We start from the raw sequence: 23682 nt of genomic DNA, 5'->3' as shown, positions 1-23682 counted from the left end.
TCACATCAATGTTTATATTTGGATAATTGAGTCTAGTGTCAACTGTTTGTGTGTATTTATTTGATTTATTGTATTTAATCAATGTATTCTAGTTGAGCGAGCAAAACATTTGTAGCTGAGCGAGTGTAGTGGCTGAGCGAACAGAACCCATTGTTTTCGTCTTCGCATAGCGAGCCTGTGCACTGAGCTACTAGTCTAGAACCTATTTTGATTATTTCTTTCTTTGTTTTCTGATAACTTTGAGTTATGCTTTAACTTTGAGGATGATGTAGAAGTATCTATTGTATTATGTGATGGTTTAAGTATGTATGATGCTTGATGTATGAATATGTTGGTGTATTATATGAATTGTTTCAATATCTAACTTACCATTTTTCTTGTAATTGTGTTTGTATGTATTTTTACTTCTTTTCTTTGCTATAATAATCCGGTAGGTATGAGTAGAAAGTGTTGAGGTTTCTCTGGAGATGGGGAACCGCTAATGTTTAGTAACATTAGTTAGTTACCTTGTATATAGTTTTGATTAGTTAATGTGTATATAAAATTACTTCATGATTATTTTGGATGACTATTAGAATTTTATAGTTCCTATGTGGATTAATCTTGTTATTATTAAAAATTGTCATAAGTATTATATAGTTTTATATTATATTTTGGGATGTTAGACATAAAATTTTATTGTAGAAGCCATTCATTTATTCATTAATATATTTTGTCTAAATTATTATTAAATACTACATATTTAGCCTTAGTACAAATAAATATATAATATTGATATTTATTACTTTAAGTAACAATAATTAGAATTTATTTTATTCCATATTTTTTAAAACTAAATACTTATTTCATTATAAAAACTTTTAAAAAGTTATTAATTTTATAGACAAAAAATAATTGATTAATTTAAATATTAATTTATAAACTATTAATTAATAGTCTTTAAAATAGTCACTATTATAAATAAAAAATTACAATTAATGAAAAATTTAGATACTAATTCTTTTGTACTCAAAACCTTGATAATTAATGTTGTGATAGAATATAATTAGTTATTAATTATAATTTTTTATTTATTATAAAGGCTATTATATAAACAAATTATTTATAATTTATAAACTAATATTTAAATTCTTTTGGTATTTTTTTACAAACACTAAAATTATTTTCATAGAGATTTAGATAGTTAATTTATTAATAATGATAAATAATCTCTTGAAGTTATCATATTATTTTAATTAAACTGATTATAGTTTCTTTTCTATCATATTATATATATATATATATATATATATATATAAATCTTATGAATGAATATTCAATTAAGTATTATGAAACGTTTATTTGACTAAATTAATAATTTTCTTATTGAGTAAAATATTATTTAAAATTTTTAGAACTACAAACAGAGTGAAGAGACAGTGGGCCTCGGCTATAAAGCTAACCTAAAACCCTAAGTTTCACGCCTCATTCCTCTTCTTCGCTTACGCCGCTTCCTTTTGTCTTTCATATTTTGGTTTGGTTGGAAGTCTAAATGCAGAAGCTCTTCTATCACAGTAAGTTTAATTATGTTTATTTTTAACCATTTTTTTAACATATATGCATCTAACTACATTAACAAATCACTTCATTTATTCATCTCACAAGGAAAAAAAATAAAATAGTCTATCTATCTCAGAACAGAATTTAGAACTTACAATTTTTTAGACATTATGTTAGTTTATACCATCTTATTTACAAATTATATTTTCTATTGTTTAATATTCTGTGATTTTATTATCAGGTAAGAAGAGATCCAGCAACAAATGCATACATCAAAAATCAATGGCGGCTGCTGATCAAATAAAGATTTTATCTTTCACAGCAAAAACATTACATAATCATCACGTACATTCCTCTTCAGATCTACGTTTTAAAACTTGCAACACTTTAACTTATTAAATTAAGTTAAATATATTTTTTATCTCTTAATTATATATATGATTTTCTTTTTTAAATTTTAGATTAATTTAGTTTCTCATTTTTAAAATTTAATTTTTTTAACCAAATTTTATTAATTTTATTTGAGGTCTCAAATTTATTTAACAACTAACATGGAAAAGTTAAACATTATAAATAATATCTTATATGAATTAAATTTAAAGAAATTGAGTATATATTTTTGACAATTTTGTAATCATATTATAAAATTTTGACATTTTTGAGATATTTTTATTTATTTTTTTATTAGCAGAAAAATAATATTTTAACTTAAAGAATATGCTTTTATTTACTACAGGAGAATGGGAGAATTAGTAATGTATAACATTAATAAAATGTTCTTTTTTATTATCGATACACTACTACAAAATTGATTATAGCTTATTTAAATAGTCATGGTCATGGTATGATAAGATGTATTAAATGTATTTTTCTTTCGATAGCAAGTTGTTTTAAATATTTTATTAATTATTCTGACGTTCTCTCTTTATTAAGCATAAATTCTACATTTTTTAAGCAGAAAATGAGTCATTCGATTCAACATCCAATGATTTTCCATAGAGAACATGACAAATATGCAGAAAACGATGTGAAAGTTGATGGAAATGATACTGTAAGTTAGTTCACATTTTTGTGTTAGCAATTTTAATATGATTTAAGGCATTGTGGGAATTACTCAATAAGTGAATGATAGTTAATGATATTTTGCTGTAAAGTTGTTGATAAATGTAAAAGATGTTTAGAATTATTTGGTAAAATATTTTAAGTTCTTAACTTTTTTTTCTTGGTATTATATGTTGTGTTATATATTTATGCATGCTTATGAGAAAATTGTATCTTAGCAGAATGTGGGTGGCTTGGTTGAACGACTTCCTAGAAGCTCCCGTCAAAGGAAGCGAAAAAAATTATTGAAGATTCTAACGATTCAGTTATTCTCCCTAGGAAACCAGGGAGACCTAAAAAACACATTGTGAAAAGTGATTCAATTGATACTGTAAGTTGCTTCTTCCCTAAAATTTTAATTTATTTCCTTGATTGATACAAAAAGTTTTCTGGTGTTTTTTCTGCTTTTCTATCATAGCATAATCTGAATTCTTTCTTATGAGAAAATTCTATCGTAGCAGAATGTGAATAGTTTTGCTGATCGGCTTCGTGAAAGATCAAGTATAAAGAAGCCAACTTATATTCTTGATGAGTTAGAAGAAGATTCAGCAAACATGGGAACTCTACAGAAACAAAATTGAAAGAAGTGACACTGTAAGATGATTCTTTCTCTTTTTAGGTTCACAATTCTAATCTTATTTAAGTTTTACTTTTACTTTGATATGAGAAAATATTATGTAACTATGAAATGCCAACTGATAATATGAAGAGTCAGATAACTTATAATCTTTTTGGCAAGAAAACAATGGTAGAACTCATCACAAGTTTAGTAGGATTGCTAAGTGATACAGAAAGCTTAGTTTTTTTTCTTTCTGAACACCAGTTTGCCATGATTTTCTTACCATGTTTTTAAAAATGTGTCAGAGATATCTTATTCACAGATAATATTTTCTATTATTCCATCTTTTAAAATGTCTTTTTTTATCAATTAGAAAAGAAGAGATCCGGGAAATGTATACAAGTATGTTATCTCAATGCATAAAAAATCGAGGGATGCTGATGCTAATCAAATGAACGATGTCATCTTTCACAGCAAAAACATTACACTGTCTATCAGGTTAGTATGTAAAAATTACTGTATGTGTTGAAAATTTTGATCTTGCATGCGTTGAAAATTTTGATGTGAAAGATGAGTAGTGTGATACCTTATAACTGTGGGTAATGGATGATGTTGAAAAAGATTTTATTAGTTTGAGGTTACATTTTTTTATGATGTTTTCTGTAATGCAGTACTCTCGAAGAGTTATACAAAGTAAAAAAGTTAAGAATATGTAAATACATCATCGAGACATCAGGTGAGTAATAGATTATTCAATGTTGTGATTATCTACATTTATCTTTGTTTCTTATACTAATACTGATTAATTTTCTTTTCAGAAAACATGTTCAAGCTGCTCCTTTTTTAATTGTTCGAGTGTCTATTACTTTTATGTAATTTTTTACTAAATTTTTCATATGTTTTTGTTTCATTTTAATATGTTTGAAGAGAACAAATGATATTATTTGAGAGTACATGCAAAAGTAACTAAATCATGTTAAATGTATTCCGATTTTATGGCTTTTAATCTCAAGATATATTTTTTTATCATGCTAATGATATTTCTTTTCATACTCTATTTTTACTATAATATATTCATTATCATTTAAAAGCATGGGTAATAAAAGAACTTAATTTGATTATATATATTATTAATTAATTATTATGAAATGGTTTAATATATTCATTATCATTTACTTTTCTCATCAAAGCTTCATTTCAACATACAAGTGGTTTATAATGTTAAATAGATTAACATTAACACATAGTATTATGATTTCCGATTAACATTTTTGCTAAAAGTTCATGTATCATTGTATTAAGTAAAGATAAAAATAATAATCGTGTCTCATCAGGTCAGATTTAAACTTCTTTTGTTTACAAACCAAAGTTATTACTTTTCTTTGTAAATATTTTCTTTAACAATTTTAATTTAATTATTTCTGGAAGAGTGTAGATACAAAAATCAGTAATTAATACCGCATTTGTTTTTTTGTTATGTGCCAGTCTCAATGCTACATTAATGCTTCAGTGTTAAATTATTTAAAAATAAATTATTAATTAATGTATCAGATCATTTATTGTTTGCATTAAAATTTAAGTAATTGAAAAGATTTTGTGGAATAAACACAAAAGAAAAACGTAGTGATTATAAAAAATATTGAATTTTATCAAGGTTTTTTTCAATATTTATGATGATTTTAACTTCCGAAAATTATGATTCTCACAGTTATAAAAACCCTTAGGAAAAGCAATGTTGCTAATTGTTATGACGGGTATAAAAATTTTACCCTCTTTAAAGTTTAAACTATATTCGTGCAAAACTCTCTAATCACAGTTAGTATGAATATGCACATATTTCATCTAAATTATAGAGTATAGTGTACCAACAGAAAATAATCATTATGTTATTTTATATACCATTATGCTGATTGGGATTCATAATATTATGTTACAAAACAGCAGTATAGCTTATTCTATACACTATGTCACACAAATACATAATTTGCATCAAACAAAATAAAACTTTAATCGAAACTATAAAAAAAAAAGCTTAAAAAAGAATGAAAGATAATGTCTGCTGGAGTTCCATTTTGAATTCCAACGTCTGTTAGCATTAAACCAGTTAAATGTGAAAAGCAAGTTTTTAATGAAAAATGAGAATAAAGAAATAACATTGCATGTATATAATTTATTTTAATATAATTTCCTTTAAATTTAAGTTATTTACAGCTGTTGTATCTCATAAGTGAATTTGAATATGAACATTGCATGGATGCCATTTGTATCCAAACACCATGAATCAGTTTCTGTCCTAACAGTTCCTAACGTAATAACATTTTCTTGTGTCTGCATGTATCAGTTCTGCAGACCTTAAAAAAGTGTCAGCTTGGGCTGTTGAATCTAACAATCAATTTGGCATTTATTGATAAAATGACAATAATCTGTTGTACCAATCAAACTCACTGTAATTAAAACAGCTTTAATCATTTATTGATAAAATGACTAATAATACAATTAATATTGTAATGTCTTTACTGTGTGAAAGATCAGATAGTTGATTTGATTAGCAGCTTCATCTCTTGATTTTGATGCATCGAGATAACATACTTGCATCCATTTCTTGGATTTTTTCTTACCTGTTTGTAAAATCACAAATACATGAAATATTATTTCTGAATAACATCTCTCTGTGCAACAGTTTTTTAACACGTTATCAATTTTACATCCAGATATTAATCATAATGAAAATTGTGTTTGTTTAATTCTATCACAATAAGCAACAAATTATTAATATTATTAACTTAGGAACACGATAAACATATCTTGAAAGAACAAAAAACACAATAGAAAATAAAGAAAAAAACACATGAAATTCACAATCTATATTCAGAGAATTGCCTAGATGTTTTCCATGAGGTCCCAAACCATATTGATTGGTGTGTGGTTATATTCTTGAGTAAACGCCATCATTTCAAACTGCACATGAGCTTCGTATTTTTTTTTGCATAACCAATCACAGTAAGAAATGTTGAAGTCATTCATTCTGACTGGATAACGGTAACACAAATAAAGTTGATAACAGATTTTGTAAGTCGAATAATTGATGTTTAATCTCATATATAGAAATGTATCAATGTAGGGAAGGGAATCCCAACAAGTATTTTTGAAAATGAAAGCAAGAAACATTCACAAAAGCAAAAGAAGCATAAACTAAAGGCAGCATAAATAAATTCACTCGTGTAAGATGAAAGAGCACACCTCAGGGATTGAACTTCAACCAAATGTTTATCTGTTGAAAGAAAATATGAATAAGGATGAAAATTCTTATTCTAAGTGTTTTGATTGTGTTAGGTGAATGTTGGGTGTATTTATAGTGCACCAAGTAACCACAGAAAACTTTTGAAAACCACAGAGAAATAATTGCAATAAGCGAAGAAATAGCAGTGGTATAGATTTTAAGATAATTGAAGTTGTTTACACTTTGGCTTTTATGTATAAAACGTTAAAAGGCTGTAACGCACATTAATGAATTTGAATCTAAACATTGCATGGCTGCCATTTGTATTCACTGGCTATAATTCATCATAGAAAAGGACAATATTTTTTAATTATTTCCAGAAGACAGTGTCTGATGAGATAGCAATGCATGGATGCTTTTGTCAATAAAACATAAAACGTTGCAAACAAATAATAAATCACATCTATAATATTGTTATTATTAATTTAATCAAATATAAACTATTACACGTCATTCTCCAAACAAATAAGAACCGAATACATTGAAATTGTTAGATACATATAAATACATTGTAAGTTCTTTGAATGAACATCTAAACCACATAATTGTGGAAGCTGAAGGCACCATGTTGCATCAGATTTCAGATCCAATCTTGAAGGAGAGTGTGCTCTTAGATCATGTTTCCATAAAATTGCTGTCATAATTTACATTCTAACTCACCTTGTTAATTGCATTCTAATATTAGTGCATTAAAGGACATTCATTCATTAATCCATTTGAGAGTGTAATTTATCATTATTTCAAGTTTTGTTATTCTTGAAACCTACTCTATTCATGGCTACGTATCTATTATGTTTATTCATCTACTATCTTATGCTGTTTACAATAATTTCAATCCAAACATCTGACTCATGGGTATTGCTTCTAATTTTGTAAAATATATTATAAAATTACAAATAATAGATATTCATCCTTTCATATAGGATTTTCAAAATTACAAATACAATTCATTAGTCAGGTAAATGGATCCAATTAATTATTGAATAAATTCAATTAATAAGGAATTTTAACCAATATATCTAACAAAATCCATAATATTAATATAAAAAAGTATTAAATTGATTAAAATAATTATCAAATTTCATTAATACAAGCAGCTGTAAAGAATAGGTTGCAAGAACAACAAAACATAAAATAACAACAAATTACACTCTCATATTAATTAACACATTCATGGAACTTAATGTACTAACTACACAGAAAAACTTAATCAATTCACAATATTAAACAAAGTGAATTTCTCATATATACTATGCACTGTTAAAAAATAACTTTGGTGAATCATATGATGAAAATGCAACTAAGTTGCTATCTCCTCCACAATATTGCATCTCTTCTTATCTGTTTGCACAATAACTATTTATAAGGACATGAAATTAGCTCTTTTATGAATAAATAAGATAATGCCAAATTTGATATACATCAAATAAATTTGGAATATTCTTATATGATATTATGCTGCTAATAAAATATACATTTGATCTTTCACAGCAAAGACATTACATATTATACAAAAGCTCACTACCTTATTATATTAGCATCCAAGTCACTGCAACAGATAATGAAATGTTTATTTTTTAACGGGTAAGTTTTAATTCATTGAATAATTTATTAATATTATTATGACAAATACACTTTTATCTTTTTAAGTGATATTTGTTTAATGACATTGTTTAATATTTCTTACAAAAGCAAAGGTTTTATATATTTTCTTACTTAGATTATTGGGTTGCATTAAACTTGGATGCTACCATGATGAGTTTTTCTACATTATGTATTGTCTTTAATGTGAAAGATCGAATATTCACTTTATTAGCAGCATAATTCTTTGATTTTAGATATAATATAAATTTTTTATATATAATAGTAAAGATTGATAATGTTCTTAATTATTTTAATACTTTTTCTTGATATTTCATTAATTTATGGTATCAGTTGAAATATTTTAATTTATAAAATATCATACATTAATCAGATATATTAAAATTTAATTATATAAAACATGTGACTAATGGCTTGTACTCATAGTTTATAAAATATATTATGAAATGATGAAACTTTAACTTTTATATTAGTTATAATAGATTTTCATCCTTTCACAATAGGATTTCAAATACTACAAAGACAATCCGTTAGTTACATATTTTGATTCAATTAATTATTAATCCTTAAATTTGATTAATAATAAAATCTAATCAATACATGTGATAATAAATCAAAATATTTCACCAAATACATTAGTATAAAAAAACTATTAAATAAATTAAAATAACCATCAAATCTCAACAATGCATGTAAACATAGTTAATATATTTGAATAACAAGAAAATGTTAAAAAATAATTTTGATAAAGAAAATGCTGATAATACCTAATATAACCATCTCCTTTCCTCACAGTGGTGTTCCATCCATTATCTTGCTGCAAAATAGCATGGTTTAAAGGAAGGGATAACAGTAAATAAATATGACTTAAATAAATATTATATAATTTAAAGTGAGTTTCAAAATGATACTTATAACTTAATGAGAGTAAATAAATATGATTTGTAAATAATATACTTGTAATCATTTGTTGGATTTCTTTATCCTTGCAAAATCATGTAAGACCCATAAAAAATATATATATATATATATATATATATATATATATATATATATATATATATATTTATTTATAGTAGTAAATTTTAGTATTTTATTAGTAATAATAATTTTAATGAATGGAAAAATGTAAATTTTGGATATAAAATTATAGTAATTTTAGAAGGAAAGGTTCAAATTTTTGGTAACTTATTTAGTAAATTTTTTAAATTGAATAGTAAAAAGTAAATAGTAAATAGTAAAAAGTGAATAGTAAAAATAAATTTTCAGCATTTGGATTTCTTAGCATGGAAGAAAGTAGTAGGTAGAAATTAGGATCAGATTTGGTGAGAAAATGATTGAAATATTATTTTTAAATAATATTAAAATAATAAATAATATTAAAATATTAATGAATAGTAAATTTTTTTTTACTATAAATAACCATGGGAGGGAAGATTATTCTGCACCAAGAGAAGAGAAATCAAGTGAGAGAAAGTTAGAGAGAAATTTTTAGTTGCAAGAAGGGTAGAGGTTCTGAAAGGTTTCGGAGAAATAAATTCAGAGCAAGAGACGTCTGGAATAGAGGTAGGGGAGCTAACTTTTCTATGCTTTTATATTATGATTTAGTATTTCTATGCTTTTATATTATGACTTAGTATTGTTTTATTACTATTCATATCTTGAAATTATGTATGAATACTGTTAATGCTTACTGTATGTTTATCTATATTGAAATTCGGTGTTAATATTATATGCTGTTGTTTTGAATCTGTAAATAAGAAATTTGTTAAAAACTAGTTGAGGAACACTTTGGCTAAGGAAAGATTTGGTACTTAAGTTGTCCATTGTGACGCACCTCTCTTTCCTGGAAGTCTACTCGACAAGTTTTTAACTTAAATCTTATTGAACAGATTTTGTACTATTAAAATATTGTGCAATATATCTTGTTGGAATGGAAATGTCTGATGAATTCATTTTTGTGGTAGATATGGAATTATGAATTATAATTGTGATAATTGCATTTTATTATACTGCATTTGAATTTATGCATCTGAACATGTTATGGGTAGTATGGGGAGATTTTGTAAGGGTATAATGTGAGTTGAGGAATATTAGTATGGTATGAGTCTTGTGGAGAGATTAAATAAATGTTATGGTATTTGTGTATATGTTGATGTTGAGGGTCCCGTAGTTGGAGGTTATCCTGATACTCTAATAATCATCTAGTCTCAAGTAGAGAGGGATGAATTATGTGGTGAGAGGAGCAGGAGGTCCTGGTCTATGTGCCGGTTTTGGACATAGTGAGGGGATTAACCTTGTGAATGGTATGAAGTATTTTGAAAGTGTATTTGTAAAAAGAAGTAGAAGTCATTACAAGTGCATAACCTCCCGTGACCGCTCATCAACGTATCATCCGGATGAGTGTTTATTGGGTATTGTGGTGTCTATTGGGTATTGTGAGACGAGTGTCTAATAGGAATTGTGGTATGAGGGTGTCGAACATAATTATTATATGATGTTTATATCAAGGTAATTATACATGTTTTATAAATGATTTGTTGCATGTTAGCTCACCCTACTTGTTTGTGTTTGTTTTGTTTGGGTATGTGCGATGATCGTATAATTCGTTATACGGGAGCAGATGAAGGAATGTCGTCTGATCCAATGCCAATGAAGAGAGAGACAGAAGAATAAGTTAGAAGAATTCGAATTATATTTATGAGTTTATAGTTGAAATCTGAGTTTAAAACATGTGTAGACATATATTAACTATAAATTTATAAGTGTGAGATTACGGGATATTACCGTAAATGTAATGTTACAATATATAAATTATGAATTATCCAGCGTGAGATATTGGGATGTTACATTAATGGTATCAGAGCAGTTCGTCCTTAGGATGACCTCTGTGTTGTGGGTCTTCCGTGTCTTCTCTATGAAGAATTGAGTCTAAATGGTATAATTTACCATTTCCTCCAAGTCTAGATAGTAGAATATTGTATCTAACTACTTTTACGAGAGATGATTTTCCTTTCTTAATTCTCAAGGTTTTATGAAAGATATTAGAATTAGTTAAAGCCTTCATAGGGAGATATAATACTAGAGTTTGAGTTTCAAAGGATAAGTGAAGATGTTGGTGTTTAGAAGTTATGGTTTAAGATGTTTGCAGGACAAAATCAGGAGATCAGATATCTTACGTTTCACAAAAAGGAGTTGAGTTCAAAGGCTAGATTAAGAGAACCTTTGGATAAGCATGAATGTAGCAAGGTTTGAGAAATCAGTTTGGTTTAGTATATCAGTAACGTTAGAAGTCAGAAAAAAAAAAAAAAAAAAAAAAGAGGAAAGTGTTGGTGAGAAACTGAGTGGCATTATGTGAGATTGGTAACATGGATTGATGTATCAGTGATGGTTGGAATCTGAAGAAAGAAAATGGTGGAAGATTTGAAGATAAAGTTTAAAATAAAAAGGGATAGAAATACTGAAGTAGATCAAGGATAAATCAAATATTAGACGAAGAAGAGTAGAGAAGTTGTATAAGGCATAAAAAGGACTGAGAGAAAGTTTAATAGGAGGAGAAATTTATAAGTTAAGAAAACACGAGGTCTTTAGAGAAGAATGAAGTATTGAAAGAATTCTAAGCTAAATGGATGATTAAAAGGAGATGGTTAGATTTTTTTCAATAAATGTATTAGAGATAAAATTTGAGAGTATGTGATTTTGGTATGATGAGCAGTGGAGAAAATCCAGGTACGAAAATTTTGACTTTCGGCTTATGCAAATTTTTGGTATTTTATGAGAGGATTAAAGGGTCATGATTTATGGTTGTAAATCTTATTGATTTTGGAATATTAAAGTTAGTAGAGGTAGTGTAGGTTGAATTGATATTATTATGAACATGACAAGATAAGGAAGAAGAAGAGTTTGGAAATAGATAAAAAGGAGGGTTGCAATGTGATTAGGGAATTTGGAATAATTAAGAAGTTGTAGGTTGTGATTGGAGAAATTTCATCAGGTATAGTTATGTGGTAGTATTCAAACCTCAATGGTGATGTAAAGGATGAGGATGAGTATTTTAGGGATGTCTGACCAATGCAAGTGAAGGATAGATATTGCAGTCTAGGGTATGATCGAAAGGATAGTTTGGTCATGTTACAATATGTTTTTAGAAGTTTATGGTCTTCAAGAATTGTGAGTTGATTGTTGAACATTAAGTGTAGTTAAGGGTGAATGCAATATTACCGAGAATCAGATAAGTTCATCAAGGACGAGTGAAGGAAATGATGCATAATCTTAAGTGTGGAAGAGTTTCTATGGATGTTATAAAGCATACTCAATATAAGTATTATTTTTGGACAAGTCCTTGTTAAATGGGTATAGAAAAGAAAACATAAGGATGAATTGTTTAGTAATAGTGTTTTGGACTCCGTGTAATCATCAGAGTAATTAGAAATTTTACGGAAAATAGAAGTATAGGGTAAGGTGGAGCAATCTAGTATAAAATTTTGGTAATCATAAGTGGCTTTTGGAGGCGTACGATTTCTAGGAGTAGAAACTGTATTAAATAATGGAAAGTTGTTACGGAAAAAGAATGATTCTTAGAGTTTAACAGGGTCATGGAAGTCTTAAATAGGGATCTATAAGGAGAATCACTTTCTTGTTATAGTAGGAATGAAAAGTTTTATGGAATCTTGTGATTAATAGTTTATGAGTGATGAGTTCTTTTAAAACATTAATGAATTATTTTGAGACTAGTGAGGTATGTTTAATGGTGATTTTCATGGGGCTAAAAGTGTCAAGTAAAAGTGTTTTGAAGGTTTATGATTTTAATTTTTTTCGTGAATACATTTCAAATTTGACATGCTAGAAATTTGATGCACAAAATAAGTAGAGTAAATGAATTTACAAGGAAACTAGGAGATAAGGTGAAATAATCATAACTTTATTTCGAATTTTTGAATTTTCGAGGACGAAAATTTTTTTGTGTTGGGGAGAATGTAAGACCCATAAAAATATATATATATATATATATATATATATATATATATATATATTTATTTATAGTAGTAAATTTTAGTATTTTATTAGTAATAATAATTTTAATGAATGGAAAAATGTAAATTTTGGATATAAAATTATAGTAATTTTAGAAGGAAAGGTTCAAATTTTTGGTAACTTATTTAGTAAATTTTTTAAATTGAATAGTAAAAAGTAAATAGTAAATAGTAAAAAGTGAATAGTAAAAATAAATTTTCAGCATTTGGATTTCTTAGCATGGAAGAAAGTAGTAGGTAGAAATTAGGATCAGATTTGGTGAGAAAATGATTGAAATATTATTTTTAAATAATATTAAAATAATAAATAATATTAAAATATTAATGAATAGTAAATTTTTTTTTACTATAAATAACCATGGGAGGGAAGATTATTCTGCACCAAGAGAAGAGAAATCAAGTGAGAGAAAGTTAGAGAGAAATTTTTAGTTGCAAGAAGGGTAGAGGTTCTGAAAGGTTTCGGAGAAATAAATTCAGAGCAAGAGACGTCTGGAATAGAGGTAGGGGAGCTAACTTTTCTATGCTTTTATATTATGATTTAGTATTTCTATGCTTTTATATTATGACTTAGTATTGTTTTATTACTATTCATATCTTGAAATTATGTATGAATACTGTTAATGCTTACTGTATGTTTATCTATATTGAAATTCGGTGTTAATATTATATGCTGTTGTTTTGAATCTGTAAATAAGAAATTTGTTAAAAACTAGTTGAGGAACACTTTGGCTAAGGAAAGATTTGGTACTTAAGTTGTCCATTGTGACGCACCTCTCTTTCCTGGAAGTCTACTCGACAAGTTTTTAACTTAAATCTTATTGAACAGATTTTGTACTATTAAAATATTGTGCAATATATCTTGTTGGAATGGAAATGTCTGATGAATTCATTTTTGTGGTAGATATGGAATTATGAATTATAATTGTGATAATTGCATTTTATTATACTGCATTTGAATTTATGCATCTGAACATGTTATGGGTAGTATGGGGAGATTTTGTAAGGGTATAATGTGAGTTGAGGAATATTAGTATGGTATGAGTCTTGTGGAGAGATTAAATAAATGTTATGGTATTTGTGTATATGTTGATGTTGAGGGTCCCGTAGTTGGAGGTTATCCTGATACTCTAATAATCATCTAGTCTCAAGTAGAGAGGGATGAATTATGTGGTGAGAGGAGCAGGAGGTCCTGGTCTATGTGCCGGTTTTGGACATAGTGAGGGGATTAACCTTGTGAATGGTATGAAGTATTTTGAAAGTGTATTTGTAAAAAGAAGTAGAAGTCATTACAAGTGCATAACCTCCCGTGACCGCTCATCAACGTATCATCCGGATGAGTGTTTATTGGGTATTGTGGTGTCTATTGGGTATTGTGAGACGAGTGTCTAATAGGAATTGTGGTATGAGGGTGTCGAACATAATTATTATATGATGTTTATATCAAGGTAATTATACATGTTTTATAAATGATTTGTTGCATGTTAGCTCACCCTACTTGTTTGTGTTTGTTTTGTTTGGGTATGTGCGATGATCGTATAATTCGTTATACGGGAGCAGATGAAGGAATGTCGTCTGATCCAATGCCAATGAAGAGAGAGACAGAAGAATAAGTTAGAAGAATTCGAATTATATTTATGAGTTTATAGTTGAAATCTGAGTTTAAAACATGTGTAGACATATATTAACTATAAATTTATAAGTGTGAGATTACGGGATATTACCGTAAATATAATGTTACAATATATAAATTATGAATTATCCAGCGTGAGATATTGGGATGTTACAAATCACATGGTTTAGAAGATCCAATAATAAGAAATATAATCTGTGAATGAGGATCTTTCTGCCACAGTTCGTGGTTGTAGAAACTAACATATTGTCTAAAAAAATTTAAGCATTAAATTTCTGAGATAAATAGACTATTTTACTTTCTTTTATGAAATGAATAAATGAAGTGATTTGTTAATGTAACTAAATATATATATATATATATATATATATATATATATATATATATTTAAAGAAATTGTTAAAAATAAACATAATGCTTACCACTAAATGAAAAAGAACAAAATGGTATATGTAAAAATATATTCAAAATATAGAAATACATAAACCAGATCTTAACCGTTTAAAGCATGTTTTGCAAACAAATAACCTGTTATTATGACATAATATATTAATATAAATGAAGGTTTCATGTATTTATAAATTTAAAAATATGAAGATCTACTGAATGAAAACTTATCAGAAAGCAGAAACAAGAATATGGATAAGTAGAAAGTAAAAGAAAGGGAAGAAAAAAGAAAGAATATGAAAAAAAGAAAAAGATGAAAAGGAAGCGGCGAGAAAGAAAGGAAAGATGAGAGAAAACTGTGAGAGTCGTCTGTGAGTTTTAGGGTTTTAAGTAGAGTTTATATAGAGGAATAAGAGGCCCACTGTCTACTATTTATTATTCGTGTGGTGTCTATTCAATTATATGTGTGGTGTCTATTCAATTATATGTGTGGTTGTAAAAACTATATCATTATTTAATTACTTTTATTAAATAAAACCAATAATTTAATTTCTTAAAACATTAAAATAGACATAAAATCATAATATTGTAGAATATGCATCATAATATATGAAAAATTTGGTAAAATTGGTATAAATTAAATAAAATTTTATTTAATGAAAAAAATTATCCATTAGTCAAAGAAATGTTTCATACTAAGTTATATATTAATAAGATATATAAATTGAGGGTGGGTGACTAGTATAGTCAGCTTACTAAGTAAGAATGTAGAATTGTAACTTGTGAACAAGATATTAAAACACACATCCTAACAAAATTAATAAAGAAATCTATAAACATATTTTGCTGTCTAGATACTTTTCTATTTGATAGATTGGTCAATGAGTTGACATCTTCAAATCAATATTGAGTATAAAAATGCATTCAGGGATCAATTAGACGTTAGTTAGGGCGTCCAACGTATAATGATATATGATCTCGGTAAGACATTGTGTCTAATGTCTAACAGTGTTATATAACTTAAAAGATTTGTGTAAGTATGTGTATTTCGCTTACTATTTCTATGCACTCATTATTATAAGGTTTTCGAACACAGTTGGACGACAACTTCAGTTACCACAAAATATAATTTCAACTTCTTTTAACACAAATGTTTAATCATTGAGATGTTTTAGATGATTCTTTTTTCATTTGACCAATTATTTTCTTACATGGACACTTTTTAGCCTATTGTTTCTACAATAACCTCACTGATGTTTTCAAACAAAGTTTGGGGAGAACTTTGGCTCCCACCACATGTAATTTATGCTTCATTTAACACAAATGTTCGTTCATTGAATGATTTGAGTACGAAGTTCTTTCATTTTATCGATTATTTTCGTGCATATACAGAGTTTAGATTACTATTTTTGTGTGATTATTGAAACTTTCAAACATAGTCCGATGACAACTTCGATGACTACCATAGGTAATTTCTTCTTCCTTTAATACGAATGTATATGTTAATTGGATTCTTTAGATATGATTTTCTTTCATTTGATCGATTGTTTTTGGGCATAAGACAAGTTCTTTTAATGACAAGTTCTCTTTTCTCCCTCGCCAAACGTCAATTTTTTCCCTGTCCATTGTCAATGGACATCAATTTTGCTCAAGATCAAGGTAATTTGACGTTTGTTGTTACTCCAATGTCAAATTGATATCTCCAGCTAAGACATGAGAGGTTAGACTAATGTCAAAGGTTGAAAATAACTAAGGTCAAAACTCATTTTTGTATTAGTGTCAACATATATTCCATTCAACTTACCTAAATTTGAATGATTATTAAACCGTAAAATAACCTCCAACATCTAGACTTCCACATCAATACATATACTAAAGAAACGTCACCATAAGAATTTTTTTAAGAAATTTAAGGAATTATAAAGACAAATTAATTTTTATATGATATTATTTTAATTAAGCTGATTATATATTTTTTATCATTATATATATCTTATTTTATTAATGAATATTCAATTTAGTATGAAACATTTATAGAGACAAATTATTTATTATATGATATTATTTTAATTAAGCTGATTATATATTTTTTATCATCATATATACCTTATTTATTATATAATAATTGTTCATGTATTATGATGTATATTCTACAAGATTATAATTTTATATCTATTTTCATGTTTTAAGAAATTAAATAATTGATTTTATTTAACAAAAATAATAATAATTAAATAATGATAAAACTTTTAGAACTACAGACATAATTGAGGAGATAGTGGGCCTTATGTTAGGCTATTCGGCTATATAAAGGTAACCTAAAACCCTAAAGTCTCACGCCGCATCTCCTTCTCTTCATTATGTTTTCATTTTCGTATTTTGGTTCGAAGCCTAAAAGCCGAAAACTCTGTCAGATTGTAAGTTTTCATAAAATACGAGCATGTTCTTATTTTATTAATGTCCTTGTATATTCTGAATAAATTTTTACATATAGTTTGTGTACTTGTATAAGATTTTCTTTTTTCTTTTTCATTCTGAAGTAATAAGCATTATGTTTTTAACCATTTCTTTCAACATATATATCTAATTACATTAACAAATCACTTCATTTATTCATCTCACAAAAAAAGTAAATTAGTCTATCAGAATTTAGAACTGAAATTATTTTAGACATTATGTTAGTTTATACAATCTTATTCACAAATTATATTTTCTATTGTTTAATCTTCTGTGATTTTGCTATCAGGTAAGAAGAGATCCAACAAATGCATGCATCAAAAATCAACGGGGGCTGATTTTATCTTTCACAGCAAAAACATTACATAATCATGGGGTTAGCATATAAAAACTACATTCTCTTCTGATCTACCTGTTTTAAAACTTGCAACATAGTAACTTATTAAGTTAAGTTAAATATATTTTTAATCTTTTAATTATATAAATAAAATTATTTTTTAATTTTAGATTAATATAATCTCTTGTCTTTAAAATTTAATTCTTTTATTCAAATTTTATTAATTTTATTTGAGGTTTCAAATGCATTTAACAAGTAAATCAATGAAAAAAGTTAAATATTATAAATAACTCAAATGTTATTATAAAAATAACTAAAAAATAATATTTATTATATTAAATTTAATTATCAATAAATTCTATTAGTAATAATTAAATAGTACAAACAAATTTTATTCTGCATGTGTAATGAGAAATTGATATGAAAAAGATCAATATTGTGATACCTAATAGGTAAAGGGGCAACTTGAACAGATATACTTTTAATCCTATCTTATATGATTTAAATTCAAAGAAATTTTGAGTATATATTTTTTGACAATTTTGTAATCATATCATAAAATTTTGACATTTTTGAGATATGTTTTTTATTATTTTTATTATTAGCAGATAACTTGTAATAATATTTTAGCTTTAAATAATTTGAATTTCATGTAATATTATTTCTTGTTGTTGTGCTTTCTCATCCAAAGTCAGCTATTCTTATATGATATTTTTATCTGATAGATAATATATATCTGTACAAATGTGTTTATTATATATAGATGTAAATGTTATAATTGTTTATAGTATATATGTACGTGAAAGATGAGTACTGTGCTACCTTATAACTGTGGGTAATGGGATAACGTTGAAAAAGATTTTATTAGTTTGAGGTTACATTTATTATTTTATTGTTAACAATAGGTTATAGTAATACTTAACAACGGTAAATAACATGAATTTAAAGAAAATGAAAAATTTTTTCTTTTATTTTTTATATAACATAAGTTCTTTTTTATGATGTAAAGCAGTACTCTGGAGGAATTGTACAATGTAAATGGAAGAATTGTACAATGTAAAAAGATGGATAATACGTAAATACATAATGGAGAAAGCAAGTGAGTAATAGTTTGTTCATTGCTGTGATTATCTACATTTATCTTTGTTTCTTATGCTAATGTTAATGCTAATTAATTCTCTTTTCAGAAAACACGTTGAGGCTGCTACTTTAACACGTTGAGGCTGCTACTTTTCAATTGCTCGAGTGTCTATATTTTTATGTATTTTTTTACTAAATTTTCATATGTTTTTGTTTATTTTAATATGTATAAAGAGAACAAATGATATTATTCGAGAGTAAATGCAAAAGTAACGAAATCATGTTAAATGTATTATGATTTTATGGCTTTTAATCTCAAGATATATTTTTATCATGTTTCACGAACACCAAAGTTATTACTTTTCTTTCGATTTAACAATCTTAATTTAATTATTTCTTTAAGAGTGTAGATACAAAAAATCAGTAATTAATACCGCATTTGTTGCTCTGTTATGTGCCTGTCTCAATGCTTCATTAATAGATCATTTATTGTTTACATTGAAAATTTAAATAATTGAAATCTTTTAGGAAATAAACACACAAGAACACGTCAGTCACTATAAAAATAAATATTGAATTTTATGAAAGTTTTTTTTTAATATTTTTGACGATTTTAACTTCCCAAAAATATAATTCCCACAGTTCTAAAAACCATTGAAAAAAAGGAACGTTACAAATGGTTACTTGAGGTTTTCCCGACCGCAACAATTTATGAAGGATTTGATAAAACTATCACTATTTGCAGAGGTTTACCACGCACAAATTGCCTTCATTGATAATATTTCCTATTATTCCATGTAATTTTGCAAATAAATAAGAAGAGATCCAAAAAATGCATCCACAGGAGTTTATGGCAAAGGTAAAAAGATTTATCATTTGACACAAAATGGCCTATTCAGATATTCAGCCGTGCATGGAAAAAACTATGTAGCTCTTTTTTTTTTAAGGTGATGCTCTTCTTATCTTCTGCACAATGGCAGAACACATGTATGAAAACAGCAAAGATATGATAGCATTCTGCATACTGTGTCAGATGAAAGACATGCATTGGTTTCCATTTAACGAGGTAACACTTTAATGGAAGTATCTGAGGTAGGTCGAGACAGCATTCCAAGGCACCGAAAATTTAACCATCGGAATTCTCCTTCCTTCTGACAGCATTGGCTTTTTATTTTCAAAAATTCTCTGCCTTTCTCAAGAAACTTAGTAGAGCCCGCTATCTTAAACATGAAACTTTGGTGAAGAAAGTAAATGTAAGTTTGAATACGTTCTATCACTAAATTAATTAGATATCCATATGGCACACGTTTCAAAGTATATAACATTTTTTTAATTGTTAGTGCATCAAACAATTACATAAGACGATTACTGAAGTGTATTAGATGAGTAAGTTCTACTTGATACTTTTATTTTGCGTGAAAGATGAAATGTTTTATTAGATTAGCAGCAGCATTTCTTGATTTTTGATACATTGAGATAATATATACTTACATGCATTTTTTGGAATGGTTTAGAAGATGGAATAAGAGAAAATATAATCTCTCAATATCATTTCTCTACCATACTTACTCAAAACAGGAATAAAAGATAATGTCTGCTGGAGTTCCATTTCGAATTCCAACGTCTGCTCTTAGGAGACTCTCAGAATAGGTCTAATAAATAGAATTAAACCGGTTAAAGAGTAAAAAGCAAGTTTATAATGAAAATGAGAAAAAGAAATAACAGAGGTATAGATTTTAATATAATTTCCTTTAAATTTAAGTTATTTACAGCTGTTGTATCTCAGAAGTGAATTTGAATGTGAAGATTGCATGGCTGCCATTTGTATCCAAACACCATGAATCAGTTTCTGTCCTAGCAGTCCCTAACGTTATAACATTTTCTTGTGTCTGCATGTATCAGTTCTGCACACCTTAAAAAAGTGTCATATTTGCTTGGACTGTTGAATCTAACAATCAATTTGGCATTTATTGATAAAATGACAATAATCTGTTGTACCAATCAAACTCACTGTAATTAAAACAGCTTTAATATTTTGTACTGTTACAGTCTTCGACTAATAACCTAATTGAGCTTCTCAATGCTACAATATGTTAGTTTATTTAAAATAAATTATTAATTAATGTATCAGTTTATTGTTTAGATTTAATAATTGAAAATATGCGAGACAAAAGAAATGCCACACTTCAGTATTTCTTTAAAGTGTTGGATTTATAGATTTTTTTTTCACTTAAGTAATATATATATATATATATATATATATATATATATATATATATATATATATATATATATATATATATATATATATATTAATATCTCTTTTCAACAATATATTATGTAGATTATTTTCATTAGACAAGATATGGCACATTGTTTAAGTCTAAGTATTAGTTTCAAAAATATACATTTGTATCCAAACACCATGATCACTTTCTGGCATTATCAGTCTTCAAATCCAAATTAAGTGATTTCATATTATTAAGGAAACAGTACACGTTTAATCAACTAGAAAAATTAATTAAAAAATATATAATTTTTTTACAGTTATTCAAAAACTATAAGTCAAGTTATATAAATAATTCTAAACAGAAACTATATATTTATTTAGAATAAGTTCCTTACATTATAACTACAAAAAAAGAACTAACTAAACTATAACATACTGTTCATCTCCGTCTTCATTGCTTTGGTCTCCTCCAATGAAATCTCACTTCTATTTGTTCACTCATTAAGTAATTATTTCAAATCATACAATAAACACAAACAACAGCACAAGAAAAATAATATCATATTATAAAAAAATCAACTCGTACAATTATAAAAATCATATAACATAATTTATTTTCAAACCAAATTAAACCTAAGCATACATATAAATTCTAGACTTCATTAATCCAGATAAATATATTAATGTCAGACTATGACAAGCTGTACACTTATAATGGTGGAACAATTGTCTCCTTCCCCCACCCCCTTCCCCCAACTTATAACACAAGATTAATCAGTCTATGGACAAAGAACATCATACCATAAATTAAGACTTCCTCTTACTCTTCACCACATAATCTCCTTCTCTATCTGAGATGGGGTGATTATTAGAGCGTCAGAATAACTTTCAATGCCGAGTCTCTACATCAATACATTATTCTACTTGAAACAACCATTAAGAATTTCATCTTAGATGCATAAATCATCATAATATTCAATATATATTACCAAATAATCATCAAAGTATTAAAACATTTCCATTCATAAATAGTAGAAGAAAAGTAAACAAAATAAACCAAACATGTGCCCTAACAACTTTTTTGTAGAGATAATCAATTATAACACCTAATAATCGATTATTCCAAAGAAAATTCATGCAAATATGACTTTCTGCCTAAAATAATCAATTATCAGGTAAGATAATCTATTATAGCTTTGAAGAAAGTATAAAATTCTAATTGAAATAATCGATTATCAAATAAGATAATCGATTATTCTTGTCAAGTTTTGATAACAACCTAATTTTTCTGAATTGGTTGCATCTAAGAATCATCCAAATGATCCAAATAACATCCTAAACACTATAATTGATTTAAAAACAAGTTGTAACTTAAATTGGATACCAATTTGGTTATTTGCCAAAGAAACAAGATTCAACTAATCAACCAATCAAAACACTAGAATTTTGAATTTCTTTTAAATTTTGTTTTGTTTTATTTAATCTACTCTTAATTAAGTGATGATTGATATTATCATCTTTTTATTAGGTTTATTTTTTTTGTTATTTTTATTATTGTTTTTTTAAATAATTAGAAGTTTATTAAGTAATTGTAGAAAAGATAAACATTTAGTTTTTTATTGATATTTTTATTATTATACTTTTTAAATAATTAAAAGTTTATTAAATAATTTTAAAAAAGATAAATATTTTACCTTTATTATCGGTATTGTAAGTCTTTTTAAACTCCTTTTTTTTGTTTTTAATATACCATTTATATGCAAATTTAAATAAGTGTTAAGGGAGTTCTTAGACGGATTTGTTAAAAGTCAACTTTATTTAGCTTAACTTTATCTAATAATTGTTATTGCCTAAGACTATTATAGTGTATTAGATGAGTTAGTTCTAGATGATTGCACAGGGACAACAATCAACATACTCCCTTCACCAAAACATAAGAAAGTCATATCTAGCTTTACTAAAAAAAGCTTACCTTCCTTTCAAGTTTACAACATATCTTCCTTAAACCTTATTACAAGTATTATGTTTTTAACTTAGTTATCTCATGTTATATTTCTCTTTTGGATCCACAAGGGAAAATGATAATATTATTACGTGTAAAAATTTGAAAAATTTTAAAAATGTAAAACAGAACAAAAACAAATATCATTATTTTTCTTTTTTTTCTTATTCTTTATTTCTTTCTCACAACTACCAATAGATACTTAAGAATTAAGAATGACAATAAAAATGGATGATACATAAGCATACAAAAAAAATATATATAGAGTAAATTAAGTATTTTGATCTGCTTAACACACGTTATTGAGATTTTAAGGAGGACTGACCGCATAAGCAGATCAATATACATTTTCTATCAAATTTGTGCTTAAAAGTTCAAAAGTTATAAAAATATAAATATTCCTTATTTTTAAAAATAAAGACTTATAGAATTTATTATTTCTACG

The 23682-nt window shown here is 26.5% G+C and overlaps 2 long non-coding RNA genes across 2 annotated transcripts; both read left to right on the top strand.

Annotated features, from left to right (window-relative positions):
* Positions 1-1454: 1454 nt before the first annotated feature.
* Positions 1455-4219, top strand: LOC148202584 (uncharacterized). The gene is made up of 8 exons (XR_015784671.1): positions 1455-1553; positions 1781-1884; positions 2498-2590; positions 2823-2971; positions 3102-3234; positions 3573-3697; positions 3871-3935; positions 4018-4219. It is a non-coding gene; the product is annotated as an uncharacterized LOC148202584 (long non-coding RNA).
* Positions 4220-17473: 13254 nt separating this feature from the next.
* Positions 17474-19300, top strand: LOC148202583 (uncharacterized). Its single transcript, XR_015784681.1, has 4 exons — positions 17474-17548; positions 17878-17964; positions 18938-19024; positions 19113-19300. It is a non-coding gene; the product is annotated as an uncharacterized LOC148202583 (long non-coding RNA).
* Positions 19301-23682: the final 4382 nt, after the last annotated feature.

The sequence above is a fragment of the Vigna umbellata genome, chromosome 3 (assembly GCF_029865625.1).
Source record: "Vigna umbellata cultivar VRB3 chromosome 3, Vumbellata_1.0, whole genome shotgun sequence".
Classification (NCBI taxonomy): Eukaryota; Viridiplantae; Streptophyta; class Magnoliopsida; order Fabales; family Fabaceae; genus Vigna; species Vigna umbellata.
The sequence above is the reverse complement of the archived record's forward strand: the minus strand, read 5'-3'. Positions and strand labels throughout refer to the sequence as shown.